Source organism: Lithobates pipiens, unplaced genomic scaffold (genome assembly GCF_037356315.1).
Source record: "Lithobates pipiens isolate NorthernLeopardFrog02 unplaced genomic scaffold, aLitPip1_a1.2 Scaffold_13, whole genome shotgun sequence".
NCBI lineage: Eukaryota > Metazoa > Chordata > Amphibia > Anura > Ranidae > Lithobates > Lithobates pipiens.
In genome coordinates, this window is record NW_027507718.1 from 306,043,625 (window position 1) to 306,061,601 (window position 17,977).

Below are 17,977 nucleotides of genomic sequence, written 5' to 3' on the forward strand. Positions count from 1 at the left end.
AAGTAAGAACAAGGCCTGTGTTACCTAATGGCAGAAAAGACAAATCAGATCTTCTTTCCTACTGGACAGGTCTGTATTGTGTGGCACTGGTGTGCAGTGGCGTAACTAGAACCTTCAGTGCCCCGATGCAAGAAACCATGAAGGGCCCCCCTGAACCCCAGCCAGGGCCCTTCCCTCTGAGTCCGGCGGTGGAACTCCAGGGCGTGGTCACAGGTATGACCTTTGTGAGCCCTGTAGTTCCACCACTGGCATGAGTAGTTTTTTTATTTTATTTTTTGAATTTTTAGGTGCCCCATTGGGGGACTGTCCCTAGGCAGGATGGGGTCCCCGTCCCCAGAAGAGATGAGGTCCTTTTCTCCAGGGCAGATTAAGTTACTGCCCCCAGGTGAGAAGGGGTCCCTGTCCCCAGGGGAGATGGGGGTCCCTGTCCCCATGTTAGAAGGGGCCCCTGTCCCCAGGGGGAGATGGAGGGGGTAAGTAATGGTGTGTGGGGGATGGGGTCCTCTCACTCACCATGACCAAGCTGCAGGCCGCGCACTCATCCATGTTGGCCTGGGCTCCATCCAGTGTGCTGGACGGGTGATCAGCATATCTCCCAGAAAGACCTTTCATCATCTGTGTATTACGGGGGAGGAGGGGGGCTGGCAGTGTCCTCCTGGGAGCCGGCTCTCATAGGGCTGCACTGCATCTGTGTGCTTAAAGTTTGTTTACCCGGGAGAAGTATGCAGTGCAGTGGGGGCCGGACTCGGGGGGGGGAGGGACTCTGGCTGGGGAGAACAGACATTGGACTGAGCGGCAATGCATGGAGCAGGAGAGGGGTACTCTGAGGAGCCAGCCGAGGACACAGGTCATGCGGGGAATGCACAACTAAAGAGCAGCCAGTGCGATAGTTGAGCATGGAGCTCTGCTAGTCACCCTCCACCTCCAGCCACCCATGTGCAGGGTGCACTGGTACCCCTAGCTGCCTATGCTGCTGCCAGCCATATGTAGAGGGGGCTGCATGGGCCTCCTGCAGCACAGGGCCCAGTTGCGGTCGCGACTGCTGCACCCCCTACAGTTACGCCCCTGCTGGTGTGTAAATCCCAGAAGTGGAAGGACAGAAATACATATCCTCTTGCAGGTAAAACTGCATTTTTATATGTATTTTATTTTTGTATTTAGTTGTGTGCCTAGATTAAAGCTTTAAAGTAAAAGTTAATAAAGTTACTTCTCGAATACAAGACTGTGGGTTAAGACATTAAAACAAACCAGAAGCAGGGCTTGTCATTAGAATCTATTCAGTATTTTCACTAAACATATGTTTAGCTTCATCCGTGACCACAACTATGAGAGAAAACATTTCTGTATGAAAGAAATTTTCATATAGATGGTCTGGGGCTTACAAAACCAAAGGTTTTGCACTTACAGTTAGGAGATAGATGGGGCTTCCAAGACCAGCAGTCCTTTATGATAATATATCTTAAAGTTTGCCATAGATTAATCAAAATTCATCCGGTTCATCAGGGACCAGCCAAAATACAATCCCCCTATGACCATTCCCCACTTGACAGAAGTTAATCTACTGTAACTATCCACTGTTGTCGAAAGAGAATTTTGAAAATGTTTCATTCAATCAGAAGTTGCATCCCTGATCAGTGTATTCTCACAGCGGAGAAGTTCCCTCATCAGAAGTAAGGAGGATTTCTCCATCCGCCTAGCTTGTGTGGATGGGGGAATTTGTTTGACTTTTTTTTATCAGCCTGCTTGCTGCACCAAAAAAAAAACAAATGGACTCATCTATGGGCAGCCTTGATACCACCATCTACAATGTAAGTTTGCAAGGGTGTGCATTTCAATTCAGTTTTATATTCAATAACATAGGAAAGTGTATAATTAGGAATTTGATTCACATTGTACAAAGTCAATGGGAATCTGAACCATGCCACGGAAAAGTGTGTATTACAGAGCATTAAATGAACCATGAATGTGCAGAATAGTTTGGAAAGCTCCTGGCAACATTGTGTGTTGAGATGAAGTTACCAAAACAGTTGAATCCACTTATTTAAAAAATTCTGTTAGTGGTACTAAGATGGAAGGTTGGGACCTCATGGCACTAGCAGTCAAGTTAGGTGTGTTCAGGTCACAGTTGAAGAAGATAAAAGACAAAAACAGCCTTTGGGGCAGTTTTTACCAGGAATTCAGATTCAGTTAGCAACATCCAAATTTATGAAACTTGGTGCGATTGTATCTGCATCCACATTTCTAGAATCACTTTTGTTATCCAGTAGTGAAATCTGCTGGCCACTGGTAAGATGTAAATGAATTCCTAGGAAATGCTTCTACTCAAAGAGACTAGGTTTGTCAAATTAAGCTAAGGCCCGTCGAATCATAAATGGATGCCTTTACTCACAAATTAGACTCTTACCATTTTAGTTTGAAGGATTGTGGTGATTTTCACTGATTGTAGTGTGACAATTCTGTAAACTGCTTTTGCCTAAAGACTTTGATTATTATATTATAAGTGAATGAGATCAGAAATCCACATCTGCTTATAATATTATTACTTAGGTTTGTGGTTTATTAAAGAATTTTAGCAATAGGTATGCAAGGGAGTTCTTTTGACAAATGTATAGGCGGAAACATTCAAAGAATGTTATATATCTAACTCATTAGAGCCACTTTTTGACATATCACTTTCTATATTACATCTGGAAGTAGGGTTAATTGACAAGGTATCCTCATTCCTAGCCGGAAACCTTCCATCTATCTCTCAGTTTGCTGTTTTGTAGACACTTAATTTAATATGAGATGAACTTTTATCCAAGAAAATCAAAAGCTAGCTGCAAAAGATGGTCAACACATCGTCTGTATTTTCTATATATTTCTTGTTTGTCTTGTGTATACTTCACTCATATATGATTCAATAATCTAGACATATATCAGCCAAGATGGCAGCTTAGCCTCAGAGCTCCGGCGCATAGCGGGACTACCGAGTGGCACACGGAGCGCAGCGGCCACGGTTTTCGGTCCTATAGCGGCGGTTCGACCCAGGCACCACCTGCCGACATGTCCAGGAGAAAAAGAGCGGAGAGGAAGCCTAGAAAACTGACGGCATACTTCATGCAGCCGCCGAGACAGCATGGCAAAGATGGCGCCGGTGCGTCCTCCACTCCGCTCCTATCATACAGTGCTTTGGAGCAGCAGGAGAAGCAGACCCATACCAGCGGTGAGCTCTCCCCTGGTGACTCGCAGGCGTCCACCCCGCTGAGCAGGAGCCCAGCCAAGGCCAGGAGCAGAAGGGATTGCTCGGACACACTGCAGCAGCATGAGGTGAGATCCCCCATTGACTCTCAGGAAGACACCAGAGAGCTCCATGATTCCATGACCTCCTTTCCTACAACTAACCAGCCTGTTCTAGATACCACCCTTAAGGACATGCTCATCTCTTTGCACAGCACTATACACACAGATATGATGTCCTGTATGCGAAGTTTCAGCACAGAACTCAAAGAGGTGGGTGAGAGAGTGAGCCATGTTGAAACTAAAATGGGGGAATATGCCACCAACATTAATGACCTAATCGATGCCCAAAACTCAGTTGAGGAAGATCAGAATTGGATTAAAGCCAAATTGGCGGATTTAGAGGACAGGGCCAGGAGGAACAATGTGAAGTTAAGGGGTATCCCCGAGTCAGTGACCCCAGCAGACCTGCGTCCCTATGTTACCAACCTGTTAACCACTCTCATGCCAGATCTTTCGCCAATAGAGATGTCCATCGACAGAATACACCGTATCCCTAAGCCCTCCTTTATTCCTGAAAATGTCCCTAGGGATGTCTTATTTCGTATGCACTTCTACCAAACCAAAGATCGTCTAATGCAAATCACCAGGCGAGGAGAGCACCGAAACACAGAATTTTCTAGTTTACAATTCTATGCAGACCTCTCACAGCACACTCTGCAGCTATGCAAAAACTTGAATAACATCACCAAGGTTTTGAGGAACCACAGCATCAATTACAAGTGGGGATTTCCTACCAAGCTAGTTGTGAACAGGGAAGGGTCTAATTATGTGATCTCTTCACCTGACAAAGGCCTCCAACTTCTTAGAAAATGGAAAATCCTCCCAGACGACTCCTCCCCATCGCCTGCCGCACACAGCCCTAAGGGTCGACCATTGGTCGAGTAGCTGTACTATGATGTTGTTGTTTTTTTGGTCTTGCTGCCTGTTGGCGGCCGCTGTGCTACATTAACCAGTCCCTTATGGGGCCCGCCTGATGGAGCTGCGCTTTGTTTGGTCAATACAGACCCCATTCACTTGAGCAGATATAATCTGCACACGGGTTATGATGACCCTCCTTTTACCCAGTTTTTGTTTTGGAAGTTTTCTCCCCTTTCTGTTTTTCCACCAGGAGATGTCAGCACTATCCCAACGTCTAGAAGCCGTCAACTCCAAGTCATCAGAATGCTCTCTTCATGAAGGAGACTTAGAGGAGACATCCTACTCACCGCACCTATACCTCTGCTTCTCACAGATATACCGGGTCAAGTTTTGCCATGAGTATCAGTGTCTCCTCAGGATTAGCTTCCAGCCTCATAGATGCAATGCCTCTTAATATTTTGTCAGTTAATGCCCACGGTTTGAACCACCTGGCAAAGATATTTTCTTTGTGGAAAGAGGCTCGATCATCACAATGCGACATACTCTGCGTCCAAGAGACGCATTTCCACAGGGATTCCCCTCCCAGGTGCACAGCCAGTGGTTTCCAGCACTATTTCCTATCTAGCGCACAGAAGAAGAAGAGAGGCACTATGATAGCCATTAGAGATACTGTCTCTTTTCTACTGCATCAGGAAATTACGGACCCTAATGGTCGCTTCATAATATTGGTATGCGATATTAACAATACCCGCTACACGCTAGTAAATGTTTATGTACCTAATGTTCGTCAGATCCGTTTTTTGAACAGACTTATGAAAAAAATATGCAAAATTAAACAAGGGGCCTTACTGTTGTGCGGGGACTTTAATATTGCACCAGACCCCAAGATGGACTCAACTTGCACTTCCGCTAGGAGACCTCAATCTCTGTGCAACTTTTTGCGAAGGAACGATATCTTTGATGTATGGCGTTGTAGACATGCCGATGAGAGGGATTATTCTTTCTACTCTCATAGGCATCGCTCTTATAGCAGGATTGATCTCTTCCTCTCGGACAGGTGGCCCCTCCAAAATATTACACATACTAAAATCAATTCAATCACCTGGTCGGATCATGCATCTGTGCTGGTCACCATTGCAGATAATAGTCCCCCTAATGCCGCTTATTTGTGGCGATCCAATTCCCGATTAATTCAAGAACCTGCTACCAAACGTCTACTTGAGGACCACCTTTCCGAGTTTTTTCGGTTTAATTCTACCCCTGAGATCTCTCCTGATATAGTATGGAACGTCCATAAGGCGTTTATCCGTGGCATCTTTATCCAACAGGGGGCGCGGTTGAAGAGGCAGAGGCAGACAGACGACCTTCTGAACAAAATCGCCGCACTAGAGAGCCTGAACAAATCCAACCCCTTTCCGGCTTGTCACACTGCCTTAGGTCATCTGAGGCATGAACTTAGACTTGTGTTACTACACAAATTTGAACAAGTGGAGAGGAGGCTCAAATTGTCCTTCTACTCCTCGGGCAACAAGGCTGGGAAGGCTGGGAAGGCCTTGGCGCGTAGACTACAGGGACAGCGTTTTAAATCAAAAATTCCCTATTTATTTAATCCTAAGACTAACATCAAAGAATATGACCCTCAAAAGATTGCTGACTCTTTTAGTGACTATTACGATTCCCTGTACAATTTGGGCAAAGATAGCTCTACCTCACAACCTTCTAAGGAAGACATAACAAATTTCCTAGCGCAAGCAAAAATTCCTACTCTTTCCACTGATCAGTTAGATGATCTGAATCTGCCTTTCACGATCGCTGAGATGTATAGGGCCATAGACACACTACCAAGCAATAAATCACCAGGTCCCGACGGGCTGACTGGGGACTACTACAAGACTTTCAAGGCGGTCCTCGGCCCTCGACCTTCTTAGGGTCTATGAGAATGCCGCAGCCTCTGCTCTCTTCCCGCCGGAGATGTTGGAAGCTATTATTGTTACACTGCCCAAGCCGGGCAAAGCCCCGGAGGTACCTCAAAACTTTAGGCCTATATCTTTGCTGAATAATGACTTAAAGATATATGCTAAAATGCTTGCACTACGTCTGATGCCGATGCTACCTACTCTTATCAATGCTGACCAATCCGGTTTTACTAAAGGGAGGCAGTCCTCGGACGCCACTAGGCGTGTTATAAACATAATTGGCTTAGCACGGGCTCAGCGAACGCCTTCTCTGCTCCTTGCTTTGGACACGGAGAAGGCGTTCGACTGAGTACATTGGGGATATTTGGATGGGGTGTTGAGATCATTTGTATTTACTGGCCATATTCTATCGGCAATATTGGCTCTCTATTCCTCTCCTTCGGCCAGGGTATACTCCTCAGGAATGCAGGAATGCTGTCAAAACCCTTTCAAATCACAAATGGTACCCATCAGGGATGCCCGTTATCCCCTTTGATTTTTAATATGATAATCGAGCCACTGGCGGCGTGCATCAGACAAGACCCTGAGATATGTGGGTTTGAGGTGAACAGTCGCAAACACGTTATCGGCCTTTTCGCTGATGATGTGATTCTAATGCTTACTAAACCAACAACCTCACTGATGCACGTCGCCAGAACTCTGGAGCATTTTAGCAAAGTCTCATATTATAGAGTAAACACAACCAAATCTTATGTTCTTGACCTGGGAATTTCCCCACACGAAAGGAAAATTTTACAGAATAGCTACCCTTTTATTTGGCAAGACTCCGGGATATCTTACCTAGGGACCACTCTAACCCCTTATCCTGAACAACTTTTCAAAGCTAACTATGTCCCTCTTGTTGACAAACTGAGGTCGGGCCTTCTTTCACTTAGCAAGCATATTCTCTCATGGTCAGGGTGCCTAGCGGCGTTTAAAATGCAGTTACTACCTCAGCTGCTCTATGTCTTTCGCACTGTCCCTATTCCGGTTACTAATCAATTTTTTAGTAAACTACAGGTTATGCTCTCAGGATTTCTCTGGGAAGGTAAAAAAGCTAGAAGTGCATTCAAGAAATTGAGCAAATCCAGGAAAGCTGGTGGGCAAGGCCTGCCTGTATTAGTAGATTATTACAGAGCAGCTATCCTAGCACAATTGAGGGACTGGTTTGCTGCCAAGCCTTCCTCGTTGTGGGGGGACATAGAGCGGCAAAGTGTTCCAGGTAGCAACTTACTCAACTTTGTCCTGGCATTCCCGCACTTAGCACGGGTACCGAAAGGCCTTCCGCTCCCAGTATTGGCATCCTTGAACTCCTGGAAACTATTAGTTTCTACACACCCGCGTAGTAGCCCAACCTCTTTAATCTCAGTACCTATATCAATATTAACATTGCTAATCCCCAAACTGTCCCTGAATAGCTGGAACAATTTGGGAATACATTGGGTTCAGGACCTGTTTAGGGGATCCCAACTTAAGCCTTTTGCGAAGCTGCAGGAGGAATACGGTCTACCGCACTCAGAGTACTTCACTCATTACCGAGTGCAATCTTATCTCACTAGTAAATATATTCCCCCTTATGTAGTATATTGGCGAGTTAAACAATATCTTAGTACCGGGATTGAGAAAAAAGGTGAAATCTCCTTGTTCTATGACACTTTAAATGACAAATCACTATTAGAAAAGACTGGGCCCATGTTGGCTTGGGAGAGAGACCTTGGGGTCTCTATCTCTGAGGATCAATGGAGCAGAGCTATCCATCACACATACGCCGCCACTAGATGTACCTCCCTATGGGAACTAGCACATAAAACTACGCAAAGGTGGTATCTAACTCCATACCGTCTTGCCAAGTTTAACTCTTCGATCTCTCCACTTTGTTGGAGGAACTGCTCCCAAATTGGCACCATTTTTCATGTATTGTGGTCATGCAGTAAACTAGCAGAATATTGGACGGGAATATTCGTGATTTTTCGACAAGTAACAGGTATTGCAATTCCCCCCTCCCCTGCCTTGGCTTTGCTTAACATAGGAATAGAAGATATCCCTCCATCCCTTAGACAGTTTGTAACTCATCTATTTTTAGCAGCTAGACTGGTACTTCTCAGGATTTGGAAATCCTCTCATCCCCCGGAGATTTCAGAGGTTATTAGATCTCTCGCTACCCATTATACCTACGAACTTATCTTGACATCGGCATCAGGGAAGCGTACTGCCTTTCAAAACAACTGGCAACCTTGGTGTGACTGGTACAAGGCTAATACTCCACAGTGATTGAGAACAATTTGGTAGACATGGTATCCTATATCTCCCTCTCCTAAAATAAAAAAATAAATACAAAACTCTGGTTGAGCGAAAATCTCCTGTTATGGGACCTAGTATTAGGTTCCTTCCCACCTTTCCCTTCCCTTCCCCCTCCCCGATTTTGGTTTCTGTTATTGTTTTCCTTTTTTTCCACGACTTTCTTTTGGATGTGCAGGAGATATTATGGAGTGTTGGCATTGGTACAGATGGAGCACTTGTTACAACCTTTTGGAAATGGAAGTACAATTGATTGGTCTCTGTGCAACACGGGATTTTGCAAAAGGTCCCGTGTGCCTCTTCCCTCGGGGGTGCAGTTAGCTCCCAGAAGGGGCACCTCCATTGGAGGGGTAGCACAGACCCAGATAGCGTAGATGCCTGAGTGGAAATATGCTGTATCAATAGATCGCACTCTTGTTATATGAATGTAAACACGTTGCTAACAAGATAAGCCTAAAAAGTCTCCTACTTATACTGATTGTATGACTCTTATGTACGAAAGTCAATTTGTTTATTCTATACTCTGTAATTCTGAAAAATTTGAATAAAAATTATTGGTTAAAAAAAAAAATAATAATAATCTAGACATATTGGTGTAGATGGGTAGTAGTGTTGATCATATTAGTTGCAGTTTTTCTTTTAACTGCTCCTTTCATTACTATGTTTATGCTGCTGCAATGTAAAAGTACCTTATTTATTGTTTGTATTAGGTTTGTCCACATGGGTTGATTTATTCTAGGGATGAGCTCAGTGTTCAGTCTGATTGTATGGTGTTAAGGGTGTTCAGCATGGGCGAATGTGACAGCTTCTGGCTGTTAGTGGTTGCTAAGAAAACAGTGGGGCTTGCACTGACATCACGCGGCCCATTCACTTACATGGTAGGGAATCTCCGGCCACATAAACAAATGGGCAGGGATGGGGGTTACATAATTGCCTAAATAAGGCCACTTCACCATATTTGGCCATTACCACTATCCCTGGTCCTTCTCTTATATAGCTTCTTTTTTTGTGTGAATGAGTAGGGGTACTAATATCTTACTCATTCATGTGGGTGAGCAGTATCTGGTTGCCCCCTTATTATTAAAAGGGGCTTCAAGATTCTGATAAGCCCCCACCTGTAGACCTCTACAACTAGGGTTGTTGGGAAGAAGTTATTGTCCTCATTACCATAGAGGCAAAGAGCTTTGCCATAGGGGCAAAAAGCTTTGCCAAGGGGGCCTTTCCCAGCAAGGCACCCTCACCCATGTTAAGGACATATGGCCTGATATTGCTCAGGAGGGGGGGGGGCACACACTAATCCCTGTTCCACACTTTTTTATGTAGAGATCCCCCTAAAATCCATATCATACCCAAAGAGTCTGGCATAGATTTCCTAGGAGATCTCATTCATGTTTTTTGGGGGGGGGGGGCTAATCTCCTAACATCTATACCAGACTCAAAGGTTCTGGCATGTATTTTGGGGGGTCTCTACACAGATTGATTTCTTCATTCCTGCCAAAGGTATTTTCCAGCTTTTTCTTTTGTAACCCAAGACAATTTGGCTAATACCTAATTACCTAGTTCACTACCCAGTTTGTAACTGTAGCTGCTCTGATTTTTGAAGCTAGTTGTTTTTTTTGTTTGTTTTTTAATGGAATAAAGTTATTGATTAGTCAACATGCCTTGGATTTGGTTTGGCAGGGATTTGACAAATTTCAACCTACTCTCCTCCAATGATCAGGCTTGGTATGTGTACACTTATTAAAAAAGGGGAACACATTGTATTTAAACAGTTTTTTTTTATAATAAGGTTCATCAAATAGTTTCCATGCTTTATTTTATAAGTTTTGCAGCCATCTTCACCACAGCGTGACAACTCCTTTACAAACTGCAAGGTCAGCTGGCTTTCCAGACAGAATAGTCACATGACACTCTGAAACATGACCAATTACTACTCCTACCACCCTCACTGTTTCCAGCGAAAATATAAAAGTGCGTAACATTTTTTAAGACCACTTGTATCACAAATGTTTTTGCTTTCATTTATATTTTCAACTGAATGGGTTATTTACAAGGTATGGGTTTAAATATACTTTAACAACCATTAGCTGCAGAATGCTGTCAGGTATACATGACTATTATACATGATGTTTGGCTAATCACTGAACGAGTAAATATTCGGACAGTTGTCAGAATGCCTGAACAGCTAAAACTTGATTCAAACTTGATTCAGACTGAACCTTAAGTCCATCCCTATTATTGGTCTAGACTATAGAAGAGTGAGTGTGTGACAGCTCACAGGTAATCCTTAATGGGGTATTCAGGACATCATTAGCGAATGATGTCCTGAATACCCCATTAAGGATTACCTGCGATTACCAGTTTACCCCAGAATACCCCATTAAGGATTACCAGTGCATTTACAGCGCCTTGAAAAAGTATTCATACCCCTTGAAATTTTCCACATTTTGTCACGATACAATCAAATTTGTAAATTGTAAATGTATGTTATTGGGATTTTATGTGAAAGACCAAAACAAAGTGGCACATAATTGTGAATTGGAAGGAAAATGATAAATGGTTTTCAATTTTTTTTACAAATAAATAAGTGAAAAGTGTGGTGGGCATTTGTATTCAGCCTTCCCTGTGTTAATACTTTGTAGAACCACCTTTCCTTGCAATTACAGCTGCAAGTCTTTTTGGTTATGTCTCTACCAACTTTGCACATCTAGGGAGTGACATTTTTTTCTTCTTTGCAAAATAGCTCAAGCTCTGTCAGATTGTATTGAGAGCATCTGCAAACAGCAATTTTCAAGTCTTGCCACAGATTTTCAATTGGACTTAGGTGTGGACTTTGACTGGGCCATTCTAAGCCCTTGTACACATGGTCGGAGATTCCGACAACCAAATTCGTCTGATTTTGTCCAACGGATCTTGTCCGAAACTGTTGCATACACACGTTCGGACAAAGTTGTCGGAAAATCCGATCTTTCAGAACGTGATGACGTAATTTCGCTACGATGGGACTACGTTCAGGCTAGTAGCCAATAGCTTTGACGTAGGAATTTGATCTGAGCATGCGTGGCACTTTGTCCGATCGGAATTCTCTACACATGATCGGAGTATGTCCGATCAGAGCAGTTTGTCGGAAAATATTTCCAGCAAGTTGGAAAATTTGGCCCGACGGATATTCCGACGGAAACAGTCCGATGCATACCACACACATTCGGAATATCCGACAAAACGGTCCGATAGGACACATTTCGATGGAATCTCCGACCGTGTGTACAAGGGCTAACACATGAATATGCATTGAGCTAAACCATTTCATTGTATCTCTGGCAGTACATTTAGGGTCATTGTACTGCTGGAAGATGAACCTCCATCCCAGTCTCAGGTCTTTTGCAGGCTCTAACAGGTTTTCTTCTAAGATTGCCCTGTATTTGGCTTCATCCATGTTCCCATCAACTTTGACCAGCTTTCCTGTCCCTGTTGAAGAAAAGCATTCCCACAACATGATTCTGCCACCACCATGTTCCATAGTGAGGAAGGTGTATTCAGGGTGATGTGCAGTTTTAGTTTTCCGCCACACATAGCATTTCGCTTATAGGCCAAAAAGTTGCATTTTGGTCTCATCTGACCAGATCACCTTCTTCCACATGTTTTCTGTGTCCCCCCACTTCTCCAGAGTTGCCATGGGCCTCTTGGCTGCTTCTCTGATTAATGCTCTCCTTGCCCGGCCTGTCAGTTTTGGTGGATGGCCATGTCTTGGTAGGGCTGCAGTTGTGCCATACTCTTTCCATTTTTGGATCATGGATTGAACAGTGCTCCGTGAGATGCTCAAGGCTTTTTTATAGCCTAACCCTGCTTTAAACTTCTCCACAACTTTATCAATGACCTGCCCGGTGTGTTCCTTGACCTTTATGATGCTGTTTGTTCACTAAGGTTCTCTAACAAACCTATAAGGGCTTCACAGAACAGCTGTATTTATATTGAAATTAAATTACACACAGGTGGACTCTATTTACTAATTAGGAGACTTATGAAGGCAATTGATTCCACTAGATTTTAGTTAGGGGTATCAGAGTAAAGGGGGCTGAATACAAATGCATGCTACACTTTTCACATATTTATTTGTAAACCACTTGGAAAATCATTTAATATTTTCCTTCAACTTCACACATAAAATCCCAATAAAATACATTTACGATTTTGGTTGTAACATGACAAAATGTGGAAAATTCAAGGGGTATGAAAACTTTTTCAAGGCACTGTACATCCAACCGCTGTGTCTGTGTCCACTCTGTATAAGGGGAGAGGACACAGACCAGCCATCTGCCTGCTTAGTGGGGATCAGGGTACAGATTACCCCGCTGAGTAGGTGGACTCCAACAGAACTGACCCCATGTGTAAGGGGCCTAACATACTATACTAAAAGTGAAAGTTATCTTAAATATCTTAAAGTAGAAGTTTGCTAAAGTAACTTAGTAGTGGTCTTGGCTCAGTGCCGTGTTTGGATTAAAATTTTTGCTAATTACAGCCACAGCTGTGAAATTACTATTTTCCAAGATTGTTTATCTATATAATTATTGAAGATACATTTGGTGTTGAGATATCCAAGGGAGACATTATACGTGACTTCAAAGTACTTTTTCAGAATATGAATAAAGATTTTATTTAATAATTTCTGTATAGATTATTTAGCAAGACAGTAAAGCTTATTGTCCTAATCTATTTACAGTAATTCACTTATTTCAATACAATTTTAAAAAGCCCTAGACAAGATGATAATATTATGTAAAGGTATTAGCTAAATGATTAGCCAAACAGCAATCAGCAACTTGATGTTTACTGAATTAACGCAGGGTGAATTGACAATACAGATAAAATGGACGAGAGTCATGCAATAGTGAGGGTCAATGAATCACAGTTAAACTATCCCAGTAACAGGGATGCTTGGGAATAGTTTTCACACTTGACCACAAGGTGGAAGCACAATATGGTATAAATGTCAGAAAAGTTCACATGCAAAAAATAAATAAAAATTAAGTAGCAAAGACACAACAGTTACTTGTGGCTCTCTGAAATAGGGGTTTTAACATCTATCCAACTAGGAAGCTCACTGTAGCTGTTAGTTCAGAAAGTGGGTTTAAGTGATCCCCATGCCTGCTCCACAAGGGTAAAGCTGGAGGAATCCTTCATCTGGGAGCTAAGGAGGCTGAGGGTAATGGGTAATGCCACCCCACTGGAGAGGCAGCATTCCAGAGCAAGTAGGCACAGTGTCCACAATGACTGGGGCTTACAAGGAAGATGCGTGTTCTTGCCCTTACCTGCAGCCCACATGCTGGATACAAATTTGGATTGGTGAACTGGGTATTATTCTTTGGGTTTGTCCAGCAGTTCTAGGGATTGTGGAAGCCCAGGGGTTTATGGGAGCCAAATGAACTGCAGGAAAAGGATTTAAAAAGACCAAGGAATAGGATTGTTGAAGAGCATCTCTCATCAGCCTCTGCATTCTTTTTGATGGGCTTAAGGAGTCTACAATGTAGGTGCCTAGCCTAGTCTCAAGTACTCACTGTCTGGGTTGGACGTCCCAAAAAGCATACCAAATACTGAACATATACATCATATTCTCAATAAACTGCTTAACTGTGTGTTTGTTGTGCAAGAAGGGGTTATGCACTTTTGTGTGCAATAAGTTTTGCACGCTTTTTAAATGCACTTTTTGACAACTGTGGCAAAATAGCCACATGTTTGCGGCGCTATTAAAGCGGGAGTCCGCCGGGACTCCGCGTTTTTTTTTTTTTTTAAAGTCAGCAGCTACAAATACTGCAGCTGCTGACTTTTAAAATAGTGACACTTACCTGTCCAGCGCGCCCGCGATGTCGGCACCCGAAGCCGATCTCTAGATCGACACTCGAGTGCTGCCGCTGCCATCTTGGGTATGGGAATCAGGAAATGGAGCCTTTCGGCTTCATTTCCCGGTTCCCTACTGCGCATGCGCGAGCCGCGCTGCGCAATGAGGACGGTCCCCGCTGCCTCTGGGATCTATGTGTTTCCCAGCAGGCAGCGGGGCACTTGCGGAAGGGGGCGGGCACTTGCGGAAAGGGGCGTAATGTAGCCCCTTTACGCAGAGAGCTAGCCCGGAAGTGGGTGCAGTTACCTGGATTATCCAGGTAACTGCACCCCCTCCCCTCTGAAAGGTGCCAATTGTGGCGCCGGAGGGGGGGAGGAATCCGATGAGCGGAAGGTCCATTTTAGGGTGGACCTCCGCTTTAAGAATAATGGCATCCAAACAGGAGTGGTGCATTTTGTTGTGATTTGGAATCAGTTCCAAGTGGCCTAATGTGAATGGGTCTTAAATCTTTCTGGGGTATCATAGCACACTTGTGTGTGTGCACGCTTTCTAGTTCCTGTATAAGGTAACATCAAAATTACATCCTTTAGCTCTGACATAATACAAGGAATAGTCCCCTAGAAAAGAGATATATCAATGGAGAATAATAATTCCAGTTTCCTCCACGTAAGCTTTGCAGTTATGACATTAACTTTTTACAATGCAAACTTATATGCTTTATTACTCCAATTGTTTTTAGGTGAGTTCAATGACCTGTTAATACAGCTTATGTAGATACAAAAAAACCTCTATTGGGGTGACAGTTATGTCGCATACACACGATCGAACAATCCGGTGGACTTAATCCAGTGGACAAACCGCCGGACTTTGCAGCTGAGGTCTACCAGACTTTCCGAATGAGCGGACCTGCCCACACACGACTGGACTTTTCCAGCAGGGTAGGTCCAGCGGACAACCCGGCAGACTATGGCGGGAGGCCTCCGGACTTTTGAAATGAACAGACTTGCCCACACATGGAGAAAAGTCTGTTCATTTTGAATGTGGCTCCAGGTAGCCGGGACTAGCGAAGGAAGTGAATGTTGCCGCATCCATCGGCGAGATTGACACCTTGCAAGCCCCGTCGCCTGGTATGGATTTAAAAGGGAACCCCTACGCCGATAAAACATTGTGGGGGTCCCCCCAAAGTCCATAGCAGACCCTCATCCGAGCACGCAGCCCAGCCGGTAAGGAAAGGGGGTGGGGACAAGCGAGCGCCCCCCGCCTGAGCCATACCAGGCCGTGTGCCCTCAACATGGGGGGGTGCTTTGGGGAAGGGGGGCCCTGCAGCCCCCCCACCCCAAAGCACCTTGTCTCTTCCCGACAACCCTGGCCGTTGGTTGTAGGGGTCTGTGGGCGGGGGGCTTATCGGAATCCGGGAGCCCCCTTTAATAAGGGAACCCCCAGATATCGGCCCCCCACCCTATGTGAATGAGTATGGGGTACGATGTACCTCTACCCATTCACCTGGTGAAAAAAGTGTAAATAAAAAAAACACAAGTTTTTAAAATAATTTATTAGACAGCTCCGCTGGTCTTCTCTTCTTCTGTCTTGGGGGGTCTTCTCGCCGGATTCCTCTGATATCTTCTTCTAGCTCTTTTACTAGCGGAGGAGCCCGTTTTTCTTCTTCGTCATCGCCACCGTCGTCCGGGGGTCTTCCTCTGACTTCGGGGTCTTGTCCTGCTCTTCTGGGGTCTTGTCCTGCTCTTCAATTCTTCTGCCAGGCCTCCGCTATCTTCTTATAGCTCTTTTACTAGCGTTGGCCTGGTCTTCTGTCGCCGCTGTCACCTTCTTCTCTTCTCTTCTTCTTCTTCTTCCTTGCGATGTTGACACAACGCTCTCTCTGGATGCAATAGCAGGGATGCGTTGTGCGATGACTTATATAGGGACAAGGGGCAGGGTAAGCGGGTGATGTCACATGGTGACCCCGCCCCTTATGATTTCACAGCCCCGGAGGATGAAATGAACAGACTTTTCTCCGCGTGGGCAAGTCCGTTAATTTCAAAAGAAAAAAGAAAGAGTCCGCCGGAGCCGACACACGGGCGGATTGTCCGGTGGACTCTGGTCCACCAGATAGTCCAATCGTGTGTATGCGGCATTAGTGATCCTTATTGTGTGATACTGCAGATGTACCACTCCAGTACCTGCCAATGAATATCACCCTTATTGAAGTCCTCCATGAGAGTACAACAGCATATATTTGTGTTACAGCACACATGCACTTTCAGTATCCGCCAGTTAGTGTCAACTATTCCACATAAATATCCCATATTTGTATGCTTCATTGAGACATTGCTGTAAAGTTTAAGGTGAATTCACACAAGGCACTCTCTTATACTGTAGCTCTCTTCTGTAATTCATAGTGATTTCTTAATTTTCCTAAATGTAGAAACATTTCTCCAAATGCCACATCTGTGTATATACAAGTAACTCTGTTTATCAAAGGAAATCATTACCAATTTTAAAGTTTTTTTTTTCAATAAACAGTCACATGACTCAAAGCATATTCTCAATCAATATATTGGCTGTGTTGAAGTCAAATTGATGTTACTATACAGTCCAATCATACATAATATACAATATATTTAATACTCATCATATCCTCAAGGTTCTTCCCTCTATATTTGTTACCCACTGGTGTGGAAAGGAAGTCCCAAGGGGCATAACTGGTTTCACTATTCCTTGCTAGCTGTTTCAGAGGTTCAGCTATAAATAAGAAACTCTATTCCACTGTTAACTGGAGAGCAGAATTTAAAAAGTTTTGGACCTGGAGTCATAAGGTCTGGCATTTTAACCACTGGATACTCCAAACCACTTTTAGCTGGATAATTTAATATAGATGATTTTGAATCTGGAGTCACAAAATCTCGTATCCTGCAAAGTCTTATGCCGCGTACACACGGGCGGACTGTATGGCCGCGTACACACGAGCGGACTGTATGGCCTACTTAGTCCGTCATACAATCCGACGGACAGTCCGTCATACTTTCGACTGAACGGACTTGACCACACACGGATGCACAAACAGTCCGTCGAAAGCTTGCGCGATGACGTGTACAGCACGTACGACGGGACTAGAAATAGGAAGTCGAATACACAGCAAAGCACCCTTCCGCCGTGTAAATCCTTTCTGGGCATACGCCATTCTTAGTCCGTCGAACTAGTCTACTGACAAGCGGATTGTCCGCTGAAACCAAAGTACGACGGACAGAATTTCGAAAAATCCGAAATACTTAGTACACCAGACTGCACGCTGAAAAAGTCCGCTGAAGCCCACACACGAGCGGACTGTCCGCTGAAATGTGTTTCGACGGACTAAGTACGCCATACAGTACGCCCGTGTGTACGCGGCATTACATTTATTGACTCTTTTTGTTTTGCGCATAACTGCTGTTTTTTTCAAACTGTTGAACTTCCAGATGGTACAGATGGTACAGGGAGTATTTGTCCCCTCAGTGCATAGAGAGTGACACCACTTCTGAAAGAACTCATTCTCAGTTCTGGGTTCAAGATCTGATAGTATTCGGGGGGGGGGGGGGGGGGGGGTGCCTTGTCAGATCATTATTGAGAGTCCTGGTGGCAAACAATGCCACTTCTAAGTGGAAGGATTCCACATGGACCATGATGCCTTGCAGTCCTTACTATGAATTGACATTCATGGGGAATATAAGAACTTGACTGAGAGGTATCACAACTTCTGTCCCAAAAAGGA